The sequence below is a fragment of the Macaca fascicularis genome, chromosome X (assembly GCF_037993035.2).
Source record: "Macaca fascicularis isolate 582-1 chromosome X, T2T-MFA8v1.1".
Taxonomy (NCBI): Eukaryota; Metazoa; Chordata; class Mammalia; order Primates; family Cercopithecidae; genus Macaca; species Macaca fascicularis.
In genome coordinates, this window is record NC_088395.1 from 38984711 (window position 1) to 38999415 (window position 14705).

The 14705-nt window shown below is 34.9% G+C and overlaps 1 long non-coding RNA gene across 2 annotated transcripts in view; it reads left to right on the forward strand.

The window, feature by feature from the left end:
- Positions 1–1449, forward strand: part of LOC102129071 (uncharacterized) — a 189285-nt gene extending 187836 nt beyond the window's left edge. For both annotated transcript variants that reach the window (XR_006695201.2, XR_010584089.1), the window contains exon 3: positions 931–1449. This is a non-coding gene — a long non-coding RNA (uncharacterized lncRNA). The remainder of the gene's footprint in view (positions 1–930) is intronic.
- Positions 1450–14705: the final 13256 nt, after the last annotated feature.

Consider the following 14705-nt stretch of genomic DNA (forward strand, 5'->3'; position numbering starts at 1 on the left):
AAAGGTGGCTGGGCCAGTCCCCTGGTTGTGTGGCCTCCCCAGGTGGTTTTCAGGGCGCCTCTCAGCTCTGTGTAATGTGAGCTGCCCATGACTAGCCTTAAACCCCTGTGAGCAGAGACAATTTTCTTTGAATCAGCATGCACACCACGCAGCGTTCCCCGCAGGGGGACATATTGAGAAAATGAAATTCAAATCACCCCTCTGGTGCGCTTTTCACTCCCTTTTCTGATAACACACAGAGAGAAGCCGAATCTGTGGGTGATCAGCTGGGTTTTCACAGGGCCAGCCAGTAAGACCTATGAAGGCCACCCAGGCAGGCCCTTCTCCTGTCCCTAGGTGCTTCTGACAGGAGCCACAGAGAGCAGCCTAAGGCTGGGGACACAGACAAGCCTTCAGCCAGGACTTTGCTCCCTGACTCAGGGCTCACTTCCCCAAGTAGCTGAATAACATTTTAGGGTATATGGCTGCACCCATGTCCCACTCTCTTACTTGGCACTAGGCTGAATGAACACCTGGTGTTCAGTGACCTCGAGACACTGTGAACCTACTTTGAACTTACTTCGTAAAGCCATTCAGCTACAGAGTAGATTGCATGCAGTCTGTCTTTTAAAAATAAATAAAAAGTCCTTAGTTTGGTGAAGTCATTTTACTCGCGCAGAAAAAAATGTAAAGGTAACCATGAAATTACAAGAACAAACCTTTGTGCTCTCTGGGTCTCTTGGAAAAAGAGGGCAGGCAGGGCTTGTGTGCACAAGGCAGGAGTTGCTTGTGCAGAAATGGAAATGCTCCCCCATCTTTCCTTCCACACTAAGTCGCTTCATTATATTTTCAGGCGAGCAAGTCATGGGTTCCTGGTGCGCGGTGCTGTCTTTTTCAATTAATGCTTTTCACAGAAGTTCAGGTTTTAAACATCTCCCCCTCTCTTCCCAGGTCTGTTACATTTCCCAGAATGGTTCCCAGTGCTGGAGATAATTCCTTTTCGGAGAACCTACATTTCTCACCTGCTGATTGCAATTAGCCACTACCAGCTGGGGCCTGGTGTGCAGCTGAAAAGCTAACAAGAAGTGGAGACCACGCGGAACCCAGACAGGGCATAGGATGTGCATAAATAAGCAACGGTGCCTGTGTTTATGAGATGCTCCTGTGAATTCAAGGCTTCCCCACCCTCTGCATAACTCTCCCTCTTCTGGCTTTGTGCTGCACACCCCTCCCCTAACTATATTTTTTGTCTCTGGTTTCGTAGCCTACACTTAACATCACAGTCACGAATTTACCACTAAGTACATTTTGTTAGGCAATAAACAGCCTTGGAAGAAAAATGAAATCCGACTAGGACTTCTGTTCTAATAATGTTTGTGAGCTGTGGTGGATTCAGGCAGGCCCCACATGCAGGTCTTAGAGCTAACCTTGGCTGTGGGGGCTGGCAGGGCTGGGAGAGGGCTCAGGGACCCCCAACTCAACTCCCTTATTTTATGAGGGAGGATACTGAATCCCAGAATGGGAGCATGGCCTGTCCAAAGTCTTAAAAGGAAGTCACAGGACTGGATGAAGCCCATGTCTCCCGACCCCCAGCTTAGGGCTTTAAACACTGCTTTGCTTTCAAACATCACGGGCAGCAGATTGGTAGTTTGTGAGGAAAGCACCAAGGAGACTCCTGAGTGCTAGAAGGCAGTTTCTGTTGAACAATGTGGTCTCCAACCCTAGGCGATCTTTCTTTCCTTCCTCACGGACCAGGCATGTCCCCTGTGCCAACGTTGCACCCTTTTCATTCAGAGTTGATACCCATGTTTCCGTAGCTCACAGCTGCTGAACCCAAATCCCTACTTGCTGCCTAAGGGGAATGCTGTCCACCTTTAGAGCTGTCTTGGGTTTGTGCTGCAGGGAACAGCAGAGAACAGACACGCAAGCCGGGGGAACTTAGCAGCTGTCCCTGCGTGGTAGCTCTGCGGTGTAAATGGAGGGAGGCCAGCCTCGTGAGGTCTGTGGCTTCTGGTGCAATCATATCTACTGGCTGGGGATGAGCTGGATTTTTTCCAGCCCTCTCCACTCAGAGGATCAGCCATTCTATACCCAACTCAGCTTCCACCAGGAGAGGCCATCTTGAAGGATTTAGAGTCGGGGAGTTAGACTGGCTTCCAGGTAGCAAGCAGTAAAGAAATGTACCGGGACTTTGGACTCCAATTCTGGCTTTGTTCTGCGGTGGGCATGCCTCTCGGCCTCTGATTCCTTGTACGTAACATGGAGACTCATAATGCATAGTTCAATGGGCTTTTCTGAGAGGGTAAGGGAAGGAGTCAAAAATAGGTTTGCTATAAGTGTTCACTTTACTTCCCTCTAGTACTAATTTGTGTTTTACTGATAAGGAAAACTGAGGCCAAGGGAAGTAGAAATACTCTCCCAAGGCCACAGGCTTTTCTATTGTCTCCAGCCACCTGTTAGTCTCTGTCAGGCACTCGGGGAAAAAAAAACTGCAATGAACTTCACTAACACAAAATCCTTTCTCCAAAAATAAGTGGTTCTACATGCTGGTAAATATTTAACAATTAGCTGGGGGTTTGGAGGAGGAAAGGCAGGAGAAAGCTCTGCTTTGTAGGCTTGTTGATTTTTATTTTAAGAGAACTGTAGATTCACATGCTGTTGTAAGAACTGTTAATGAGAGATGGCCTGAACCCTTCATGCAGTTACCTCCAATGGTAACATCTTCAAAACTATAATAGTGTTACAACCAGAATATTGACATGATATAATCCACGAATCTTTATATTTTCCCAGTTTTACTTGTACTCATTTGTGTGTATATGTGTGTGTATTTAGTTCTATACAGTTTTATCACATGTGTAGGTTCCTATGACCACTACCTGTAAATTCAGTCAAGATACAAAATAATTCCGTCACCGCAAGAACCTCTCTGTTACAATCTTTACCTCCCTGCTGCTCTAACTCACCTTGTCATTGAACCCTGACAACCTCTAATCTGTCCTCCACTTATTTAAAAAATTTCATCAATTCAAAATGTTATATAAATGGAGTCACACATATGGAATCTTTGGCAGTTGTTTTTTCACTCAGCATAATTCTGTCAAATTTCATCCAACGTGTGTGTATCAATAGTTAATTCCCTTTTATCGTTAAGTAATATTCTATGGTATGAATGTGCCACAGGTTGTCTAACCATTCACCTGCTGAGGGATACCAAGGTTGTTTACAGATTTTGGCTCTTGTGTATAAAGTTACTGTGAATATTCATGTATAGGTTTTTATGTGCACAAAAATTTCCATTTATTTAGAGACTTGGCATTCTATCCAATAAGTGATTGCTGGATCTCACAGTGGTTACATGTTTAGTTTTGTCTTTAAAATGCTAAATTGTTTTCCAGAGTGACTGTACCATTTTATATTCTCTCCAGTGATGTACAAATGATCCAGATTCCCCACATCTTCACCAGCATTTGATATTGTCAGTATGCTTTATTTTAGCCATTCTGATAGATGTGTAGTGATATCTCATTATAGCTTTAGTTCGCATTTCTCTAATAGCTAATGAAACTGAACATCTTTTCATGTGCTTGTCACCTGTTTATCCTCTGATGAAATGTCTCTTTACTTTTTTTTTTGGCAAATTGTCTAATTGGACTGTTTGTTTTTGACTATTGAGTTCTGAGAGTTCTTTATATATTTTAAATGCTAGTCCTTTGTGTGAAATGCATGGTTTGCAAATATTTCCTTTCACTCTAGCTTGGCTTTTCATCCTCTTATGGGGTACTTCACAGAGCAAAAGTTACTCATATTGATGAGGTCCAATTTACTAATTTTTAAAATTTTATTGAGTGTGCTTTTTCTGTTATTTTTAAGAATTCATTGCCTCTCTCTAGTTCACAGAGATTTTTCTCTTTTTTTTTTCTAAATGTTTCATAGTCTTATGCTTTACATTTAACTCCATGATCCATTTTGAGTTAATTTTTCCATAAGTTGTGAGGTTTAGGTCAAGGCTATTTTGTGTGTGTGTGTGGTTGTTACTCATGTGTGTCCAATTGCTCTGGCATTATTCATTGAAAGGCTGATATTTCTCCATTGGATTACTTTTACATCTTAGTAAAAATTTAGTTGGGCATATTCGTGTGGGGCTATTTCTGGGTTTTCTGTTCTGTTCTATTAATTTATATGTGTATTTTTGCACCAAGTCCACACTCCTGATTATTGTGGCCAATAATAAGCTTTAATATAATTGCTTTTCGTTTCTCACCATAGAAAATATAACAAAACAATTCTCATAAGGGAGGCAATTAAAGAGAAAGCAATTAAAAACTGTAGGGAGAATGTATTATAGAAGTGTGTCAGGAAGTTAATTAATATAAATATTGGATTTAAAAAATTTTTGTGATGATTATGGTATTTTCAACCTTTTAGAATTTATTATTTATTGCAATTCCTTCTCATGCTAAATAAATGTTCATTTTCATACTTGAAAATAATAATAAGCTTTAATACTGCAGAAGGTGATTCCTTATACTTTATTCTTCCACTTCAAAATTGTCTTACCTATTTTAGGGCTTGTGACTTACCATATAAATTTTAGAATAAGTTTGTCTATCTCTACAGAAAATCTTGATGGGAAGTTGATTGGAATTGCATTAAACCTGTTTATCAATGTGGGAGAATTGACATCTTTACTACGTTGAGTCTTCTAATCCACTTACTGGAATGTCTCTCCATTTATTAGATCTTCTTTGATTTTTTTATCATCATTTTGTAATTTTCAGTGTACAGATCCTATAAATATTTTAAGTGTATATCTAAGTATTTCTTACACTGTGCAGCTCTTGTAAATGTTTTGTTAAGAGCATACCTAAGGTTGTAAGTATTTGCAATCACATTGGAGTTATTGTAAATGGTATTGTGTTTTAAATTTCTGTTTCCACAGTTCATTAGTAGTATATAAAATATGTTGATCTTACATCCTGCAACCTTGCTGAACTTACCTCTTAGCTCCAGGAATGTGGTTTTTTTGTTTGTTTGTTTGTTTGTTTTTAGATTCCTTGAAATTTTCTGCATAGACAACCATGTTATCTGAAAATGGGGACAATTTCATTTCCTCCTTCTAATTTTTATGATTTTTATTTCTATTTCTTGACTATTGCACTAGCTAGACCTTCCTATACGCTGGTGAATAGGAGTGGTGAGAGTGAACATCTTTACTTTGTTCCCAATCTTAAGGGGAGAACAAACAGTTTTCACCAGTGAGTATGATGTTAGCTGTATGTTTTTTGTAAAAGTTTTTTATCAATGTAGTTCCCTTCTATTTGTAACTTACTGAGAGTTTTCAACATGAAGAGTTCTGGATTTACAATTTTTTTTTATTTCTATTGATATGATTTTTCTCTTTTGCCTTGTTGATACGATGGATAACCAGCCTTGCATACTTAGAATAAATTCCACTTGATCATGACATGTAATTATTTGTACACATCACTAAATTGAATTTGGTAATATTTTGTTGAATTTTTTTGTTTCAAAGTTTATAAATTTATATTGGTATGTAGTTTGCTGTTTTTATGCAGTCTTTTTCTGCTTTTGGTATCAGTGTAATACTGGCCTCGTGAAGTGGGTTCTAAAGTGTTCTTTCAACTTTTATTTTCTGGAAGAGATGGGTAAAATTGATGTTAATTCTTTAAATTTTTGGGAAAATAATCCCTGTGAATTCATCTTTCCTTTTCTCTGCCGAGCCTCTGCTAGCTACTATTCTACTCTCTATTTCTGAGACACACTTTTTAGATTCCACATATTAGTGAAATCATGCAGCATTTGCCTCTCTGTGCCTGGCTTATTTCACTTAATACTGTGTTCTCCAGATTCATCCATATTGCTACAAATGACAGGATTTCATTATTTTTTACAGCTGAATTGTATTTCATTGTGTATATGTATGACATTTTCTTTATTGATTCACTTGTTGGACACTTAAATGGATTCCATCTCTTGGCTATTGTGAACGGTGTTGTAATGAACATGATTGCAAATATCTCTTTGATAAACTGATTGATTTTCCTATGGATAAATACCCAGTAGGATTCCTCTATCAAGTGATAATTCTATTTTTGTTTTTTTTCAGTAATGTCCATATTGTTTTCCATAATGGCTGTACTAGTTTACATTCCCACCAACAGTGTATACGAGTTTCCCTTTCTCCACATTCTTGACAGAATTTGTTATTTTTTGCCTTCTTAATAACAGTCATTCTAATTGGAGTGAGGTGATATCTCATCGTGGTTTTGATTTGCCTTTCCCTAATGATTAGTGATGCTAAGCATTTTGTCATATACCTGCTGAACATTTGTGTGTCTTTTTTTGAGAAATGTCTATTCAGATCTTTTGCCCATTTTAAAATCAGATTATTTGTTTTGTTTCCTATCGCATTGAGTTTCTTGTATATTCTGGTTATTAACCACTTGTCAAATGCATAGTATGTAAATATTTTCTCCCATTCTGTAGGTTGTCCCTTCACTCACTGATTATTTCCTTTGTTGTTCAGAAGTCTTTTAGTTTGATGTAATGCCATTTGTCAATTTCTGCTTTTGTTGCCTGTGCTTTTGAGCTTCTATCCAAAAAGCCCTTGCCCAAACCAACGTCAGGAAGCATTTTCCTTATGTTTTCTTGTAGTAATTTTATAGATTTCAGTCTTAAATTTAAGTCTTTAATTCATTTTGATTTGTTTTTTGTGCAAAGTCAAAGATAAATATCTAGTTTTATTGTTCTGCATGTGGATATCCACTATTCCCAGCAGCATTTATTGAAGATACATTTTCCCCCACAATGTGCATTCTTGGCACTTTTTTGTTAAAAATCGGTTGACTGTAAATGTGTGCATTTATTTCTGGGCTCTCTATTCTGTTCCATTGGTCTGTGCATCTGTTTTTATGCCAATAACAATGCTGTTTTAGTTACTATAGCTTTGTAGTATGTTTTGAAGCCAAATATTGTGATGCCTTCAGCTGTGTTCCATTTTCTCAAAATTGCTTTGGCTGTATGGGGTCTTTTGTAGTTCCATGCAAAATTTAGGATCGTTTTTTCTATTTATGTAAAGAAAATTATTGTTTCTTTTTTAATGAAGATTGCATTGAATCAGTAGATCTCTTTGGGCAGTGTGGACATTTAAATGATATTAATTCTTTTAATTCATGAGCATATCTTTCTATTTGTGTCCTCTTAACTTTCTTTCATCATTGTTTTACAGTATTTTAGTGTAGAGATCTTTCACCTTCTTGGTTAAGTTTATTCATAGGTATCATTTTTTGTAGCTATTGTAAATGGAATTGTTTTCTTTGTTTCTTTTTTGATGGTTTGCTACTTGCATATACAAATGCTACTGATTTTTTGTATGTTGATATTGTGTCCTACAACTTTATTGAATTCATTTATTGCTCTAATAGTGTTTTTGTGAAGTCTTTGGGATTTTCTGTATATATAATTATGTCATCTGCAAACAGGAACAATCTGACTTCCTCCTTTCCAATTTTGATGCCCTTTATTTCTTTCTATTGCTCTATTGTTCTGTCTAGGACTTCCAGTACTATGTTACATAAAAGTGGTGAAAGTGGACATTCTTGTCTTATTCCAGATCTTAAAGGACAAATTTTGAACTTTTCCCCATTCATTATGATATTAGTTGTGAGTTTGTCATATATGGCCTTTATTGTGTTGAGGTATGCTCCTTCTATACCTAATTTGTTGAGTGTTTTTATCATGATGAAATGTTGAATTTTGTTGAACACTTTTTTGCATCTATGGAAATGATCATATGGTTTTTGTTCTTGATTCTATTAATGTGATGTATTATGTTTATTGATTTGTATATGCTAAACCATCCTTGCATCCCTGGGATAAATACCACTTGATCATGGTGAATGATCTTTTTGGTGTGTTGTTGAATTTGGTTTGACAGTATTTTGTTGAGGACTTTTGCATCTATGTTCCTTAGGGATATTGGCCTGTAGTTTTATTGTTGTTGCTGTTGTGTCCTTGTCTGGTTTTGATATCAGGGTAATGCTGGCTTTGTAAAATTAGTTTGGAAGTATGCCCTCCTCTTCATTTCCTGATAAAGTTTGAGAAGAATTGGTATTTGTTCTTCTTAAAATGTTTGGTTGAAATCAGCAGGGAAGCCATCAGGTCGTGGGTTTTTCTTTGATGTGAGAGCCTTCATTATTGCTTCACTCTCGTTACTCATTATTGGCCTGTTCAGGTTTTCTACTTCATGATGATTCAGTTTTGGTAGTTTGTATGTGTCCAGGAATTCATTTCTTTTAGATTTTTTGATTTGTTGGTGTATAGTTGTTCATAATAGTCTCTTAAGAGCCTTTGTGTTCTGTGGTATTAGCTGTAATATCTCCTTTGTTGTCTCTTATTTTATTTGTTTGAGTCTTCTTTTTTTCTTAGTCTAGATAAAAGTGTGTTGATTTTGTCAATCTTTTCAAAAAACCCAACTTTTTGTTTCCTTTATCTTCTGTATTGTTGTTTTAATCTATTTCATTTATTTCCACTTTGATCTTTGTAATTTTTTAATTCTACTAATTCTGAGTTTAGTTTGTTCTTGTTTTACTGGTTCCTTGATATATCACGTTAGGTTGTTTATTTGTAATCTTTCTACTTTTTTGATGTAGGCATTTGTTATTATAAAATTCTTTCTTAGCACAGCTTTTGCTGTATCCCACAGGTTTTGGTATGTTGTGTTTCCATTTTCATTTGTCTCAAGGAATTTTTAAATTTGCTTTTTAATTTCTTCATTGACTCATTCGTTATTTGGGAGCATGTTGCTTAACTTCCATGAATTTGTACAGTTTCCAATATTCCTTTTGTTATTGATTTCTAGTTTTATTCCATTGTGGTCATAGAAAATACTTGATTTGATTTTGATTTTTAAAAATTGGGTAATTTCATGTGTTCTGTCTTAAAGCTCACTGACTATCTTCTCTAATCAAGTCTGCTGCTAAAGCTTTCTAATGAGTTTTTCAATTCAGTTATTGTATTCTTTATTTCTAGTATATCTATATAATTTTAAAAAATTATTTCTATATTTTGTCAAATTTCTCATTTTATTCCTGAATTGTTTTCCAGACTTCATTTCAGCCCTGCCAGTTTTTGCTTTATGCATCTTAAAACTCTGTTGTTTGGTACATGCACATTTAGATTCACTACTTCTTATGGTATTGATCAATGTAATTACATGATGCTACTCTTTTTCCTTCTTTGCTGTGAAGTATACATTCTCTAATATTAATATAACTAGTTCCATTTTTTAAAAAGTTAATATAAGCATGATATACCTTTTACATTTATTTACTTTTGACATACCTATGTCATTGTGTTTGAAGTGAGTTAATGTTAGTAAACATATATTGAGTCATTACATTTTATCCACTGTGATAATCTTTTAATTGGTGTATTTAAACCATTTACATTTAAAGTAACTATTAATCCATTAGCTTTAAGTCTGCCCTTTTATTATGTGTTTCTGTTGGTTTCTTGTTTCTTTTTTCTGTTTTCTTGTCTTCCTGTGGATTACTTGAACTTTTAAAAAAATTCCATCTTATTGCATTTATACTAGTTTTTAGTATAGCACTTGTATAATTCTCTTAGTGATTGCTCTAGGTGCTACAATATACATACATAACTTATTACAGGTATCAGTGTTTGATTGCTTCTAGCAAAAAATTGAAGTCTTCTATTAATGTCCCATTACCATCCTCCCTTGGAAAATATAATCATTTCATGTATTTTCTCTACATTTTAAGCACCACAACAGATATTGTTATATTTTTTGCTTCAACCATCAAATATAACTAAAGATTCTCATGAGAATAATTTATTTTTTGCCCTTATTTTTACCCATTTTATTATTTTTCTTTCCAAAGTTTCAATTCTTCTTTTGTATCTTTTATAATTTTATTTCCATTCAGAAAGCTACTTTTAGCTATTCTTTAAGGGTATGTTTGCTAGCAATACATTCTTTTAGTTTTCCTTTGTCTAAGAATGTCTTTATTTTTTCTTCATTCCTAAAAGATAATTTCAACAGATATAGAATTCATGGTTAACAGCAGTTGGTTTTTTTTGTTTGTTTGTTTTTAGCACTTGGAAAATGTTGTTCCACTTCCTTTTGGCCTCCATGTTTTTTAATGAGAAATTTGTTGTCATTCGAATTCCTGTTTCCTCTAGGCAATGCATTGTTTCTCTCTGGTTGCTTTTAATATTTTTTTTCTTTGTTTTTAGTTTTCAGGTGTTTATTATTTTTCTTGGTATGAATTTCTTTGGGTTTATTTATCTGGGTTTTATTCAGCTCCTCAAATCTGTATACTTAGATCTTATGCCAAATTTGATAAGTTTTCAGCAATTATTTCTTCAAATACCATTTCAGTCCCATGTTCTTTGTTTTCTCCTTCTGGGATTCTGATGATATAAATTTATATCTTTTTTGGTGTTCTAAAAATCCCTGAGACTCTGTTCTTTTTTTCCATCTATTTATTTGTTGTTCAGCTTGAGTAAATTTTCTTGCTCATTTATCATGTTCACTGACTCTTCCTTTTGTCATCTCTACTACGAGCCCATCTAGTGAGTTTTTTATTTTGATTATTGTATTTTTAAGTTCTATAATTTCCATTTGGTACCTTTGAAATAACTTTTATTCCTTTGCTATGTTTTTTAAACTTTTAATTTGTTTAAAATAATTCATAATTATTTGTTGAAGCGATTTTATGGTGGATGCTGAAAAATCTTTGTCAGATATTTTGAAATCTAATTCATCTTGTCATTGGTATCAGTTGATTACCTTTCTTGTTCAAATTGTGATCTTCCTGGTTCTTAGTATGGTGAGTAATTTTTTAATTGTATTTTGGACATTTTGGATCTTATTTAGGAGACTATTTAAATCTTCTCTTATAGCAGGTTTTTGCACTATTTAGGCTTAGCTTATGGGTTCTCTCCTACTTTTGTGACCTGTAGTTTCAATGATAATTTAGTTTTCTGAAACTTTGTGATAATATTCTGGTCTACTTAATCATCTAACTCTACTTGAGCTTCCACTAGACACCTGCTGGTGCCACTTGCAGAAGTGGAAGGTGCTTCTCTGGTTCTCTTAGTATTATTATATGGTGAGTAGGGTATTCCAAACCTACAAGTAGGAGAGCATTTCACCTAGCCTGTTCACTGGTCACTTGGCACCATTTCGCTTCCTACTCTTACTTATTCAGGTGCCTCTGAAGGAGTGAATAGCCTACCTGGCTGCCTTCTGCCACTGAGTAAAGGATCAGGAAGCACAGGGTCTGGACAGTTCTCTGCCATTAAGTGGAGGGTTTGGAGACACTCACCTTGGGTCATTTTCTGCTACCAAATCAATGACTGGGAACCATAGAACCTGCTGGCCCCACTGATGATATTGCTGGCTGCTGTAGAGTGTGGGTGGATTGTCCAACTCAGGACCCACTATTGCTCCTGCTATTAATACATTGGGTTTGCTGCTATTGTTTGGTGTGGGGCAGGAGTTGGATTGAGCTCTAATGCTACAACCGTTGTGAATAGATTGGCCTGCCACTGCCACTGGGTATGGGTCTCTGTGCTACGTCATTGCTAGATTTCTCTCTTCCTTGTAAAAGGGCGGGGGCGGGGGGGAAGAAAACCCAGAGAACTCACTGCAGTGTTGTTCTTCAAGTCCTGAGGTCCCTAGTCAGTCCATTTTTTTCTATCCAGCATTTAGAATGAATCCTTTTTATCATTTTCTGTTGATTTATTTCTAGGATATTTCATTATATTTAGAGGGTAAGAGCAGGAAAATTTGAGTCTATGTTGTCTTGTCCCAGAACTGGAAGCCTGGAAGGAGCTTTCCTTAAAAGCCAAAATTATTGCTCAGAATAGTAGTCTCTTCTGGGTGATGGATATACAAATGTTCATATTACATTGTTTTTATACATTCCTGTGAATTTGAAATAGCAAAAAAAAAATGGCTGAATGTAAGGTTATGCCAGATATAAGATAATCTCCTGTTGCCATTACACTGTCTTTCTTATTTTGGTTTACTTTATCTATTTTGATTAACAAAATACTTGTTTGGTCAAGACACAGTAGCCAGAAATTATTTCAATCAATGCAATTGGAGGATCATCTGACAGAATAGATTTAAAATTAATCAAATAAATTTAATGCATATTTATCATTATACATCGGGGCATGACCTCACAGTTGCAAGAGTTAGATGTTGATGTAAGCAAGTCATTTAAGAATTGCTTAAAAAGTAATGCAGTAAGTGGATACCTTTGGAAATAGTAAATATAAACCCACAGGACAAATTTATTTTAAAATTTTCCTAATATGAGGGTAAGAACTTGAAGCTTCAGATATTTCCAGTGACAGCTTCATACATGGAATAAAGGGTACTATATCTCACCTTTGAGGAAAATGAAGATAATACGAACAGGAGAACTGTGTTAGATGGCTCAAACATATCCCCATAATTACTAAGAAAGTTACTGATGTCAAAGATGCATGATTAGTTTAAATACGATTGTTTAATAAGGAAAAAGGATATTTCCAAATTAATATTTTTATATAAAATATGGTTTTAAGTATGTATATATAACTTTATTAGAAAATTAAATATTCTGAGTAGATCTCTCACTATTCTGTCTGTTTCCTTAGAAGTTTATGAATTCAAAATGACCAAAAGCTGTTCTTAAAGTTTTTTTTCATTTGGATAATTGGAGGTTATGTTATATTTGATATGGACTTAGGTATAGTTATTTTGGTACTTCAGATGCCCAGAAAGTGACAATTGTGAACACATCACTCAGATTTATAAAATATTAGGCTCTTGTCACATTTACCATACACTTCTTAAAAGAAATAGAGTGCACAGTGAAAGTCTTTTGTGTACCTCACTTCCATCCCATTCTCTCTTTCCTTCCCCTAGATACGGGTTATGTATCATTTCCATGTTCGTCTAATGAGATTACCAGGTAGATATATACCTGAAAACAATACATGGAATTAATTGCTCTATGAGTTTTTAAACATTACATAAATGGTACCATGCTATACATGTAATTTTGCATTACTGATATATTTGGACTAATTTTTATCAGCTTATTTCCTGTTTTCTGCTTTTGTTATCCTTCCAACCTTCTGATGGATTGGAAAATAATTCCCTTTTGTTTCCTCCCACTGCTAGTTTAGAAGATATATGTTGCATTTCTATCTTGTTTTACTAATTATTCTTACATTTTCAACATGAAAATTTAATTATAAATGTTTTATCAAAGTCTAAAAGTACTTAATATCTTTATTCTTCTCCCCCAAACCTTTAGCTACCACCTGATAGCCTTCCCATGTTACTTGTTATCTTGTCTAGAATTTTAGTTCCATCCTTTTTTAACCACACAATTTATAGCTCTTACTTTTTAAGTGGTCACTAGTTAATTTTATCAACCTATATTATTATTATGTTTTTCTTTGCTCATAATGATTTCCGGTAGCCCACTCCTCTCTGAATTCACTTTTTTACTTACTGAAACATATACTTTAATTGTTCATTTAGTGAATATCAATGGGTCTTTTATATTTGAAAATACCTTTATTTGTCTTCATCTGTAAGTGATATTTTAGCTGAAAATGAAGATCTAGGTTGACAACGATTTTCCCTTAGCAGTTTGAAGATTTCACTGTCTCTGGCATCTATTGTAGATTAGAAACCTGCTTTAAGTTTAATACTGTTCTTTTGAAGATAATTTATCTTTTTCATTCTAGTAGCTTTTAAAATTTTCTCTTTATCCGTAATGTTCTAAAATTTCAATACAATTTGTCTAAAGTTTGGATTTATTTTTATTCATACCCTTTAGAGTTGGTGCGTCTTTTAATCTGAGTACTTACTAACCTTATGTAATTGCCATAATTCTGGAAAATTCTGTTCCTTTGTTTTAAACTCCAATTAGATGTATGTTGAAGTCTTCTCTCACTCTTGCTTTTAACTGGTCTTTCATTGTATAACTAGGAATACAACGTACTCTTTGTACTCTTTTACAAATTCCACAAGACTATCTTCCAATTCATTAATTTTCTCTTTAAGTCCAATCTAGAACTGACTTATTTATTGATTTGTTGATTGATTTGCTTTCATAATTATATTTTTATTTCTAAGATTGCTAAATGGTTCTTCTTCATTTCCACTTATTCCAGTGTCATTTTAGCCACTCTGCCTACTTGCATTTCATAATTTTCTATTTTTTCTCTCTCTGTGTCATAGTCTTTCTTTTGTCTTTTTAAGGATCCTAGATATACTAATATTAAAGTTATTCTCATATTACTATCTTAATTTCCCTTTATCTAAAGAAAATTTATTTCCTAACTGTTGATTTCATCAACTGTCATTCTTAATGTTCATTTCTTCATGTGTTTGGAAATTTGGTTTTCAGGCTTATTTTGAGTGGGAGTTTGATGTCAGTATTTTTCTTTCTTTCTTTATGTGGTCACTTCTTTCTGTCTAGCAGTTTTGGAGTTGCTTCCACATGATCCACTGGGACCCCAGGTTTTATGTTGCTTGCTCAAAGCTCCCATTTCATGACGACATTGGGATGTTACCAACCCAGTCACAGAGCCATGAGTAGCTTCAACCAGGTCTTAGTTATAGGATACTCTTACTCCCAGTTTAACCTGTAATTACTGAACACCAC